Source organism: Balaenoptera physalus, assembly GCF_965194825.1.
Source record: "Balaenoptera physalus genome assembly, chromosome: 7".
NCBI classification, from domain to species: domain Eukaryota; kingdom Metazoa; phylum Chordata; class Mammalia; order Artiodactyla; family Balaenopteridae; genus Balaenoptera; species Balaenoptera physalus.
Window position 1 is genome coordinate 71050988 of NC_138886.1, and position 11908 is coordinate 71062895.

Genomic DNA, 11908 nt, shown 5'->3' on the forward strand with positions numbered 1-11908 from the left:
TATTTACAAAATCCCAATGATTATGTTTGCAGAAGATGAAAAAGGATATTGGGATGGGTTCTGGAAGGTTTTTAATGATTTTGTTTGATGACATTAAAGGGAGAGTTTCCTTCCTACTTTCTTGGTTTAAAAGTCTTTCTCTGTACATTTTGGAGCCATGGTGATAAATACACCAACAACAGAGAAACATAGATATGGTCCCAAGCTCATTACATATCATCTACAGTTGACCAAAAACTTCTAGTTTCTTAGAAAAATTCACTCATTACTTAGTTACATAAAATTTAAAGGTCACTTTGTGATTAATTATTTGAAATAAAAATAGTCATAACAATTCTAATAATCTTCCATAAATTTTCTTTTAAACTCTGACTCTAAAACTTATTTACATCAGGTTTTAACAAAACAAATATCACCAAGGGTGTTATCACTTGCTAGTGTCCAATGCTAATACACATGAGTTTGAGTCCCATGTGAGCCATGGGGGTTTTAAGGCCCAGGTTTTAGAATACATCCCAAGGTTTTAGACGGTATCTCTGAGCCTTTGAAATATATCTTAAGGGAACCTGGCAAGAGGAATGGGTAAATCGATATACACACATGCTCCTGTGAGAAAACATTTCCGAGTTGCAGGTTGTTGGAGTGTGGTGTTGGATAAATTATGTTATTGCCCTGTCAGGGATGGACGTGAAGGGCCAGGATCTTTCTGTCTGCATCTTATCTGTTTTTTAAACGAGATTTTGACTTTTTAAAAAAAACCAGCTAGCCAGGAATAAAGTTAACGCTGCGCATATCAAAGTAGACAATAAAGGTTGTTACTATTGTTTACTAGAATTTTAAGATCTTTTCCCCTCCCTCACCTACATTACTCACAAATTCTAAAGGCTGAAAACTGAACTTTAACTAATTTGATTCATCATCTAATCCTGACTTTTATATGCAGGATTCATGTAAATGAATATTCTTCCTTTGTTAATGAGACCTAACCCATAATGGTCCCATTACAACACTATTGTGCGGTGAAATGGAAACTTCTTGTGAGTCTAAGATTTGCAGGAGAACCCCCTATGTGACAAGTACTGAGGACAAATATTCAAAGCAATCCCTTACCCACAAGGAGTTCATAATGTCATGGGGGATTGAGATAAAGGAACACTTGTAAAGCATTTTGATCAATGGTATAAAAGAGGTTTGCCCAGAACTGTGTTTCCTCCTACACCTTCTCTCCCATCACCCACATATAATTTGTCATGGACCCTGTTGTTTTTGCCAACTCAGCCTTCCTTACTCCTTCTCTTACAGGAACCCAACTTTCCCTGGTGAATCATGCCTCCCAATTATGACCTGTCATTTGAGGTATACAAAACTGTCATGCAAGGTGATTGGACTCTTTTAACCAAGGGGGCAAGTAGTAACACAAGATAGGTTAACTGACACTGTCTCTTAGGATTTTGAATCTTAGAGAGTGTCTTAAGGAAAGAAAATGGTTGGAGGCTTCATTCCCATGGTCATGTCCTGAAGAGATTATCCAACCTGCCTCGATGACAGGTCCTGCCTTCCCTGCCTTCTTTATCCTGCAAGAAGTTAGTTATCAAGTTTCCTTTGATTTTGTGAGCTACTTCATCCCATATCTTGACAATAAACTCCTTTGAAATTGTGGTTTATGTTGTTTAAAACCAAAGAATTCCTGATATGGTATCATTTAATATGAACAGCTTTCTCTGGCCCTCGTTATTCTGCCCATACCTTTATCCTTTCCTCATATAAATTTCACTCTCTTTTCTGTCATTCTCTACATTTTCCTCTAGGGCATAGTGATTGCCATTTGAGGGAGATTCTTGGCCCAGTTGAGGCAGACCTGGATTTTCCCTTATTACATTAATCACAGTGGGTAGGAATTTGAAGAGCTATCATTTATTGAGAATCTACTGTACATATGTTACCTCATTTAATTATTACAGCAAGCCTATGTAATAGGTACTATAGTTCCTTATATTGATAGTTAAAGAAGCAGAGTTCAGACAAGGTAAGGAACTGGTCCAAGGTTACACAGCAGCAATATATCAGAGCTCCAGTTTGAACCCACATCTACCTGACTTCAAAACTCAGTCTTTCCTTGAGGCTTCTCTGCTACCCTCCTCTAAGACCACAACTTTGATAACTTGCACACATTACTTTAGCTTTGTGAATCTTGGTTTCCTTATCTATAAAATAGGAATATAAATACTGCGTTCCATAGTTGTGATTACTAAATGGGATAATGCACAAAAAGCCTTTAGCTTTTATAAGTGGTCAAAAAATGTGAGTGCTTTGTAGTTCAATTTCCAAATTTGATAGGTAAATCTGGATCTTGGAGACTATGGGAATTCAAAATCTCAGTTGAATCTGTCATTTCCAATTGTCCCTTAACGAACTTCTCACCAGGGTGTAGCTGTGGAAAAATTTTGAATTCTACTCTCTCCTTTTTTCTCTATCCTCACATCTTTCCAAACTCCTGGAAGAAATGCTAACAAACAATGAAATGCCTTATAGTATGACATCAATGGCAAGGACCGTTCATGAATTCAAACTCTGAGAAGTGGGCTGTAGTCTTCTACACATTTTCCTCTAAGATTACATATTTGCCTATTTGTGTTTCACATTTGTCAGTTTAATAAATATATTTTTTGATATAATACTTTAGAATACATCTAAATTTGTATGTCTAAGGTTTTGTAATTTTGGAGGTAATTTTTAGTTTGGCAGTTGAAAATAACAGCTCCTTTACCTCATAGTGTTGCTGTGAGGATTAAATAAAATAATACATGACAATTGTTGTGCCTAGAACAGAGTAAGTAGTCAAGAACTGTTAGCTATGATTATTTTGACACATTTACATTTCCAGTATTTTGAACATAATTGATGCCTAGCAAATGTTTACTGAATTGAACAGTCATTAGGCCACAAGGAGAACACACTTCATGGAAGAGTGAGTAGCTGAAAAGTATCTTAAGTTACACAATGTTTGAATGCAAACTGGGGGAAAAAATAAAATTCAAATTAAACTTTTAAAAAAAATCTGATCAACTTTTCTAGTGTGATATTTGGTTATGGCAATGTTAGAAATTATTGACTCAAATGAAACTTCTGGTTTTAGCTTCAGGTTTAAGTTTTACTCATTTTCCTTATTACCACGAAGCAATATCTGAACTTAGTGGGTAAGAGGAAAGTCATACTTTTGAAATGCACTAAATTCTAAAGGTGCTTCATTGTCCCCACAACTGTAAATGAAGCCCATATCCTTTCCTTCTGCCCAAGGTGATGGTAAAAACACCGCAGAAAATACATATTATCAGCATTTATTTTATAAGTCTTTGTCAAAGTGGCATTATTGTGAGAATCACTTGTTTAGAGCTGGTAGATGAGATATCAAAACTCTGTAGCCTTGGGAGCATTAGATACCCATGTTGATCTCTATTGGGTTGTGGTTAGAGTGGCTGGGGGAAGGGCCTGAAAGTAGGGAGGCTAGAAAGACTCAGGGTGGTGGTGGTGTAGGATTTATTGGAACAAGGTGAAGGCAGAGGGGAATAACTGAAAGCATGATAAATCAAGGTCTGTTGGGGGAAATTGAAAGTACAAACAGTAGGGAGGGAATTTATAAATGTCAAGGCCTATGGAGGTACAGGGAAGGATGGAGAAGGCTGGGTCATAGAGTCAAGACTTCAGAGCTGAGTAAGAATCACAAGGATGTGGAAAAATCAAACAAGGCTGATGGCCTCAAATCCCATTGTATTTGCAGATCATGCATGGCAAGTCCGCCACTAAAACAGACTAACTAGCTTAAGACTGACTCCAGGACAGGGCAGACTACTAACCGAAACAAGGCTTGCCATATGTAAGCAGAAATCTCATTATCACTTTGGAAGTGATGAGAGATTTTCCTGAGCAAGAGGTTTCATCTTTTATAATAATATATTTCTATGCTGCCTCCCGTCTCAAATCTATGGTGGAAGAAAAGACAAAAATTGAAATAACACAAGAGAAGTATCATTCCATTCCATCTTAACGGTTCTCTCAAACTTTGTCCCCAACTCTGGCAACAAGAAACATATTACAGGAAACAGCATGGTAGGAGCAGTTTTCGGATGGTACTTTTTTGCATACTGACATTGACTGTTGTACGAATGAATTTTTATTTCTATCTATAACTGATGGGAATATCGACTTATTTAATAAAGAATATAACTTTCAAAATAAATCTATAAAAATTTAATACATATGTTTATATTACATAAAATATGCTTTTAACATCTAAATGTTATATACTTTGAAAATATATAATATAAAATATATACATACATTTATATATTTATATGTAAAAGTCTAAAAATATGAGAAGCAGCATTAAGATATATTGAGATTTAAAAAATGATTTTCACCATGGTTCTTGACCCACTTCTAGTACTCATGTACCAGAGTACTAATAACACGTACTGTTACTAAAAAGGAAAATAATGTGTGAGGGGTCCAAAGGAAGGGAGATAACTAAAAAGCTAGAGATATTTTACATTTTAAGAAGATAAACAGTACTGAGAAAACACTCTGCTGCCTTAGAAGGTGTCATTCTGTATGATTTCTCTAGGACAGTGTTTTTCTCTCTGTAAAATATATTTATTAGTAGCTGCTAAAACCATTCCACTGACATGTAAAAAAATTTTTATTGTGAAAAATCTAAAGCATGCACAAAAGAAGAGAAAAAGTAGAATAAATTCTCATGAACCTATTATCCAGCTTCAAGAATTATCAATATTTTTCCAATCTTGTTTCATTTAGACACTCACTTTTTTGGGGGGAGGGGTGAGAGTATTTAAGCCAATTCCAGACATTGTCTTATTTCATCCATAAATATTCATTATGAATTGCTAATTGAAAGAGTATGTTTCATGTACCAACCATGTCATTATCCCAACTTACAAAATTAACAATAATTTTTAATATTCAATCCATATTCAAATTTACTTCTCTCATATATTTTTAAACAACATATCTCACTTACTATAATTAAGCAAAAATGTGAGAAATTATTGGAAAATATAAAAGACTTTTGAAGAAACATGTATACTAATGATAATATTTTGATAATGATAATGATGATGGTGATGAGGACAGAGTTGTGATCTATTATAGTAAAAATAATTATTGTCTCTGGGATTAAGTTGCAAAATGTTTAGTTTTAATTGCATATTGTTTTAGAAGATCAATTTAAAAGTTCTGCTTTTTAATTTTTATAAAATTTATTTAATTCGATTTCTTCAAATAGGATTACTATTTTAGGAAATAGTGTTCCTAAATAGTATTCAAGAAATAGTGTTCAAGAGTATGAATGTTTGTAAGGTTTTTAGAATCTGTTACCCAGTTAACCCCCAGAAATTGTTTTCCAATTCAACTTCCAGAAAATGAGTACTTATTTTAATATAACTTCATTAGTATAAAAAATTAACATGTGGGCTTCCCTGGTGGCGCAGTGGTTGAGAATCTGCCTGCCAACGCAGGGGACACGGGTTCAAGCCCTGGTCTGGGAAGATCTCACATGCCGCGTAGCAACTAGGCCCGTGAGCCACACTTGCTGAGCCTGCGCGTCTGGAGCCTGTGCTCCGCAACAAGAGAGGCCGCGATAGTGAGAGGCCCGCGCACCGCGATGAAGAGTGGCCCCCGCTTGCCACAACTAGAGAAAGCCCTCGCACAGAAACGGAGACCCAGCGCAGCCAAAAATAAATAAATAAATAAATAAAATTAAAAAAAAAAAAATTAACATGTAACTTTTAAAATAAAATGTCTGAAATATTGCATCTTCCCTTTAACTTTTTGTGAGAATGAATTATTTTTCAATGTTTTTTTTGAAAATTCTTTTTCAAATGTTTTTATCTATAATTGTAATTCTTTACCTATCATGATGTTGGACCAACTTTCTATTTCAGGGTTCATCTTACTGATTTGTAAAAACTTTGTCTATAGTAAAAATATAACCTTTTTGTGTACCTTATGTTGTTAAATATTTTTGTTTTTTTCTTCTAATTTCATCTGTTTTTTCCAGAGAAGTTTTACACTTTTCCAGTCAAGCTTATCAATATTTTTCATTGTTGTTTCTTTCAAAGATTTTACTTAGGAAGTCCTTCCCATTTTTAGATAATAAATATATACTTAAATTTGCTTTGTTTTGATTTATAATTTTTAAAAATGTTTAATTCCTTATGCCTTCTGAATTAATTTTAGGAGTATGGTGTAACGGGAGGCACTGACAGGACTTGTTTCATCTCTATAGCATATAAAAAATAACTTTTCCTTTCTTTACTGATTTTCTGATAGAAACTTTATCACATACTAACTTTTATGTCCCCTTTGGCACATAATGGTGCATTGATTTACAAGTGAATGGGCTGTCTAGTACTATCTTTCCCTAGCAAACTGTGAGAAGACCCTTTTGTAGTCCTATTTTGTATCTCTTACGTTGTTTTGAACACGGTAGTCAATAAAAATTTGTTGTATGAAATAAACGATTAATGAGTCATTAATATACCTGAGAAAGTATTAACTCTAAGATAAACGAATGTTTGTTTTGACTGGTTTAAATATGTAACTTTTGGAAAAAAGAGCACTGGGCCTGACAGGTTCTTTAACTGACCCCTCCAGTTGATGATTCTTTCATGTAACTTAACTAATGCAGACACAGTCACTTCCCAAGTTAGAACATCCCATTAGCTCATGGTCCCTAGGATTAGGATTAACATTCGGATCCAAGGCATTTGAAATCATTCTTCCGAAACAACTGTGAGGCAGTCGAGCTGTTATTTCTCAAACCCTAGTAATGTACAGACACTTTTTACAAAACACCTTTGAAGATTGTACTGCATCTTGTCAATCCAGCAGGATTTCCATATACACCAGCCAGTTCTGGGACATCTCAGCAACATTCTCCCAAGCATTTATTTGCTTCTGAGGACACACACACACGCACACATAGATCCTAACTCCACTATAAACTCCATCCCCTCAGAGACCAGATCTTCCGTTGCTTTTGCAACCTCCTGCAGTACCGCATTCACTTTACAGATGCTTGCTCCACGAATGAGCCCTCACCTTGCTGCGCTCCTCCCATCCGAGCCACGGAGCGGATCTCGGGCCTAGAGGCCACCTCTGCATCTCCTGGAGGCCGCGGAGTCCCGCGGCGTCGCCGGTCTCTGCCGCTCGGTGGTTGCGTGTCTACGCCAAGCTCGGGCCGGGGCTCGCCGGCCTCAGTTAGGGGCTGAACGCCCCGCCAAGGGCTGGGCCCCGGGCGCGGGGCGCGGGGATGGACCCCTTCCCCGACTTCCTCCCCTTTCTCGTCCTTTCCTGGCCTCCCCTTTGCAGCATAGTAATAATGGATTGAGAAAGTTTTTTAATTTCGTTACTTCATTAAGTAAACGTCTTTGCTTCTTACTGAGCGACCCTGGTGTCTGGCCTTCAGTTCCCTTTAAGTAAAACAAGGGGACCTAAATAGATGGGGGTTTTCAAACTGTGATTGAGTTCCTAGGAATGAAAAGGTGCCTCAGGGGCCGCTGTTTAAAAACAATCTAAACAAACAAAACCAAAATATAACAACAGAACACTTCTCTCCTCCACCCTCCCCTCAAAAAACTAACCTCAAAAAACCCAACAACAAAAAACCCCTTGTAAAATCGCTGAGGCAGATAACCCTCCACTGTTCTTTCAACGCTAACATGCTATGCTTTAAATTTTTTTCATTTTCTTTACAACACATAATTTTTTCATTTGTAATGATTTTCATCAATTGGGAATTTTACTTCAACAATTTCTTTATATACATTTCAAAACTTGTGTGCATTATTTCCATTAGCTGATTAAAGCAGCTTACGTAAAAAATCATCACCACACAAATTCCATTTCAGAGAAAATTCTAGAATCTAGACCAAAGATTAGGGTTTAGACCTAGGTGTGCCACTGTTTTGTCTTGAGCAATTCATTTGAGCAACCTCACTTTTGATCTCTGAAGAATGAACTAGGAACTGAATGATATCCAGGTCTCTTTCCTGTTTTGAGTTCTCAGGACACCCATGCTTGTTGAACTGTTGGCAAGCTGATTATAGTCAGACCCTAGGCTGAATATAGGTTTAACTGCCTAGGATGGTGCCTTGGCTCCCAAATGGAGGTTTTTTTTTTCTCTCTTGCGGCTTTGGCCACCTCTTTCTTCATTGACCTTATCAATAGGAAGCAGGTTGAGTCATTTGCTGATGCGTTAGTGGGGGTTCACAGGGCTCCTTGCTGATACCATCTGAACCTAGGTCCCAGGAAGGAACCCATGGCCACACCTCATTACAAGAAGATCAGGCTAAGACCATATTCTTATTTCCTTTATAAGAAGCCACTCATCAAAATGTACTGGTCTACTAAGGCTGCTAACTATTTTTGACAAAGAAAACTCTAAGTCTGGTGCCAAAAAACTTAAGTGAGATAGGATGCAAAACAGGAGGTTGCCTGGGGTGAACAAAGGGTGTACAACTGGAACCTCCTTATAGGGTCAACTTTCTTGGATTAAAAAAAATGTTCACTTAGTTTTCTCAAGGAGATCAGGAAAAGCATTAATGACAAACCTCTGATTTAACCGACAGATCTGAGATCTTCCTGAATAACTTCTACCTAATCTAGGAAATGTCTGTCGAAGCAAAAGATAGATGTGTTTTCCACATTAAGACTACTCAATTTACAAGTTAATTTCCTAGATAGCTTCTTGGTGACATAGATATAGACAGGGTAGTATGTCTCTAAGCATATTGAAATTTCTGTTATCCCCAAACCCAGTAAATTCGTATCAAAAGCTCATTTCTGTTTTGAATTATGAAATAGGGTTCTTTAAAGATTTTAACAAGTTATTTGCCAAAGTGCTCTAGGAATTTTATTTGATTTAAAAATATTAAAGGTTGAGGGTCTTTATATACCTTTCAAAAGAACATAGCATTTGGAGATTTTTAATCATTAATAATAACTGTTCATTTTTTAAAAGTTAATTAAAAAGTTTTAGTTTGAGCAGCTGAGTGGTCTGGTGTCAAGGAAACTAGAATTCCTGGTTCTCTTTAGTGGGGAATGGTGTTAGAGACTAACATCTGGGCCCTGGAGGTGTTCATTGCTACTCTGATAACCTTGCCTTTAAGCCTTTCTGTGAACATGACTAAGATATATATGCAAATATATAGACATATATGCCCATGCTATATGTATATGTATATACACATACATAAATATGTATACAGACACATATACATGCATATACAAGTATATATATTAGAAATCTTAAGTCCATGCTGATACTACCAATTCAGATCCATTCTCACAGGGTTTTGCCTTCTCTATTCTATGTTAGTTTGTCCCTTCTTCAACAGTGAGAAAACCATGGCTCCCAACAACCTTGATACATTTCTTTACTTGCTATAAGTCCTATAATATATATAAAATAATTTCAGAATTTCTTTGCCCATACCATTAAAAACAAACCTATTAAAAAGAGTTCACTTTGCTGTACACCTGAAACTAACACAACTTTGTAAATCAACTAAACTCCAAAAAAATTTTTAAAAAAAGAGTTCAAAAATGTGTTTACTGTTCTCCATCCTCTGCTTTATGCCTTGTTTAAGACTGAGGGTCAAACACTGATCATAATTTACTTGGAGTAGTTCTTTCCTTCCCATCCAATCCCTATAATGTTATGTTTTTCTTTTGAAATAAGATTGAGTTCATTTGTTCCAGTTTACTTTCAGTTTTAGTTTTTTTCTCCTTATCCTTTTAAAAATATGTATGTTCATTCTTTGAGTATGTAGAACATTAACATAATTTCAAGTCAAAACTAAAAAAATAGAAATTCACAGGGAAATGTCACTGCCTTGCATGTCCCTTCCACTCTGTTCCCCTCACCCCTTGTAGGTAACCAACTTCATTATTTTCAGGTTTCTCCTTTCTTGTTTCTTTTTGTAAAGATATGCAGGTATATGTACGATTTCTTACTTCCTTGTCTTTCGTTACACAAAAAGTAGCATACTATATATGCTCTTACGCATTGTACTGTTAGTCACTTCACAATATCTTTAGGAAATTGCTTCACGTGAGTTCATAGAGATCTTTCTTATTCTTCTTTTTTATGGCTTCATGGAATTTAGAGAGCAGCAATGAGACAGAGATTTAGAGAGAGAGAGAGAGAGAGAGAGAGAGGGAGGGAGAGAGAGAGGGCTACTGCTGTATGACGTGGGGATCTTGGGGAGAGAGATGTGTAAAAAACATTTTTGGAAGTTTTTCTCTGGGTTGTGAGGTGTCACTGTATTTCTCTATCCCCTAAGAAAATTTTCAGAAAAGGCCACTTTTCTGTTGTACTGGATATGTCATTTTGCCGAAATAGGTTTGAAAGTGTAACAAGAGGGTTGATGTTATTTGAGTTTCAGGAGAGGACCAATGATATTATACAGGGGGTCATTTAAAAGTCCTGTTTCAACTGTGGCTAATGGTATAGATCCTTCTAGATCTGGTTGGGCTATATGAAAAGAGGCAGTGGATGTTCAAATCCCTGTCCTCTGGGAATTTGAAGGCTCATCCTAGACAGGATTAGCTGTGTGAGCAGATTTACAGAGTCAGAATGGCATGACATAAAAATTTCAGTGACAGCCTAGGATCCAAAGGGTTAGATGCTGACGTCAGAGCTGGGTTGTTGTGCCAGAATCTGAGAACTGGAGATGAAAGGAGGCCCAAACATTTCAAGAGTAAACAGGGAGGGACTCAGGATGATCTTCCAGCTAGAACAAGTGCTGCTGTTCATGGCTTCTTTTGAAGTTCTGGTTGGGGCGTGGTGGGTCAGTTGAGTTTAATGAACCTGAGACACAAACAGAGAGAACTCCAAGGACTAAGATAGAATGCCATAGAAAAGGTCCAGAGAGGGAGTTGAAGTGGGTAAAATATCAGTGTGAAGAGGAAATATTTGAATTTTATTTCTGTATTTTATGAAGGATCTAAGATGGAATGAGATAAAGCAGCCTTGTCAAATTATAGAATACCCAAACTCAGACTCCTGTGTAGAAACATCTGAAAACTAAATTATATTTTAAATGTCAGGTAGTAAATACAAATAATTTACTTCCTCAAGAGGTTGAAAATATATATGCTTAATTTCCAGTATAAATTCTTGGTTGAGTGATTTGAAAATAACTAAGAGAAAGTAGAGACATTCAAATATTCTTTTTTCTTTTTCAGTAAGATAGGAGGTAAGAGCATATAGCTTGATAAATTGCAAAACAATCTTTCACTTCTTCTTTCTTCACTCCTTTCCTCTTTCACTATTAAAATTGTGACAAACATTTACATTAAAACTTGAAAGCCAGGGGACTTCCCTGGTGGCACAGTGGTTGAGAATCTGCCTGCCAATGCAGAGGGCACGGGTTCGAGCCCTGGTCCGGGAAGATCCCACATGCCGCAGAGCAGCTAAGCCTGTGAGTCACAACTACTGAGCCTGCACTCTAGAGCCCGCGAGACACAGCTACTGAAGCCTGAGTGCCTAGAGCCCATGCTCCGCAACAAGAGAAGCCACCTCAATGAGAAGCCTGTGCACCGCAAGGAAGAGTAGTCCCCGCTCACCGCAACTAGAGTAAGCCTGCAGGCAGCAACAAAGACCCAATGCAGCCAAAAATAATAAATAAATAAATTAAAAGAAAAAACCTGAAAGCCAAAACAAAAATATACTTAGTAAAATTTGTCAAAGGGCTATACTTAAGGGCCAATTTTAGAGTTAAAAAATACAAAGGGAGCTCATTTTAATTTAAATTTGCAGATGGTCATAACATTTTTTTCCCTGAGTTTGTTTTTGCTGTATTATTCTAACCTTGCTTGTGCCACTGGC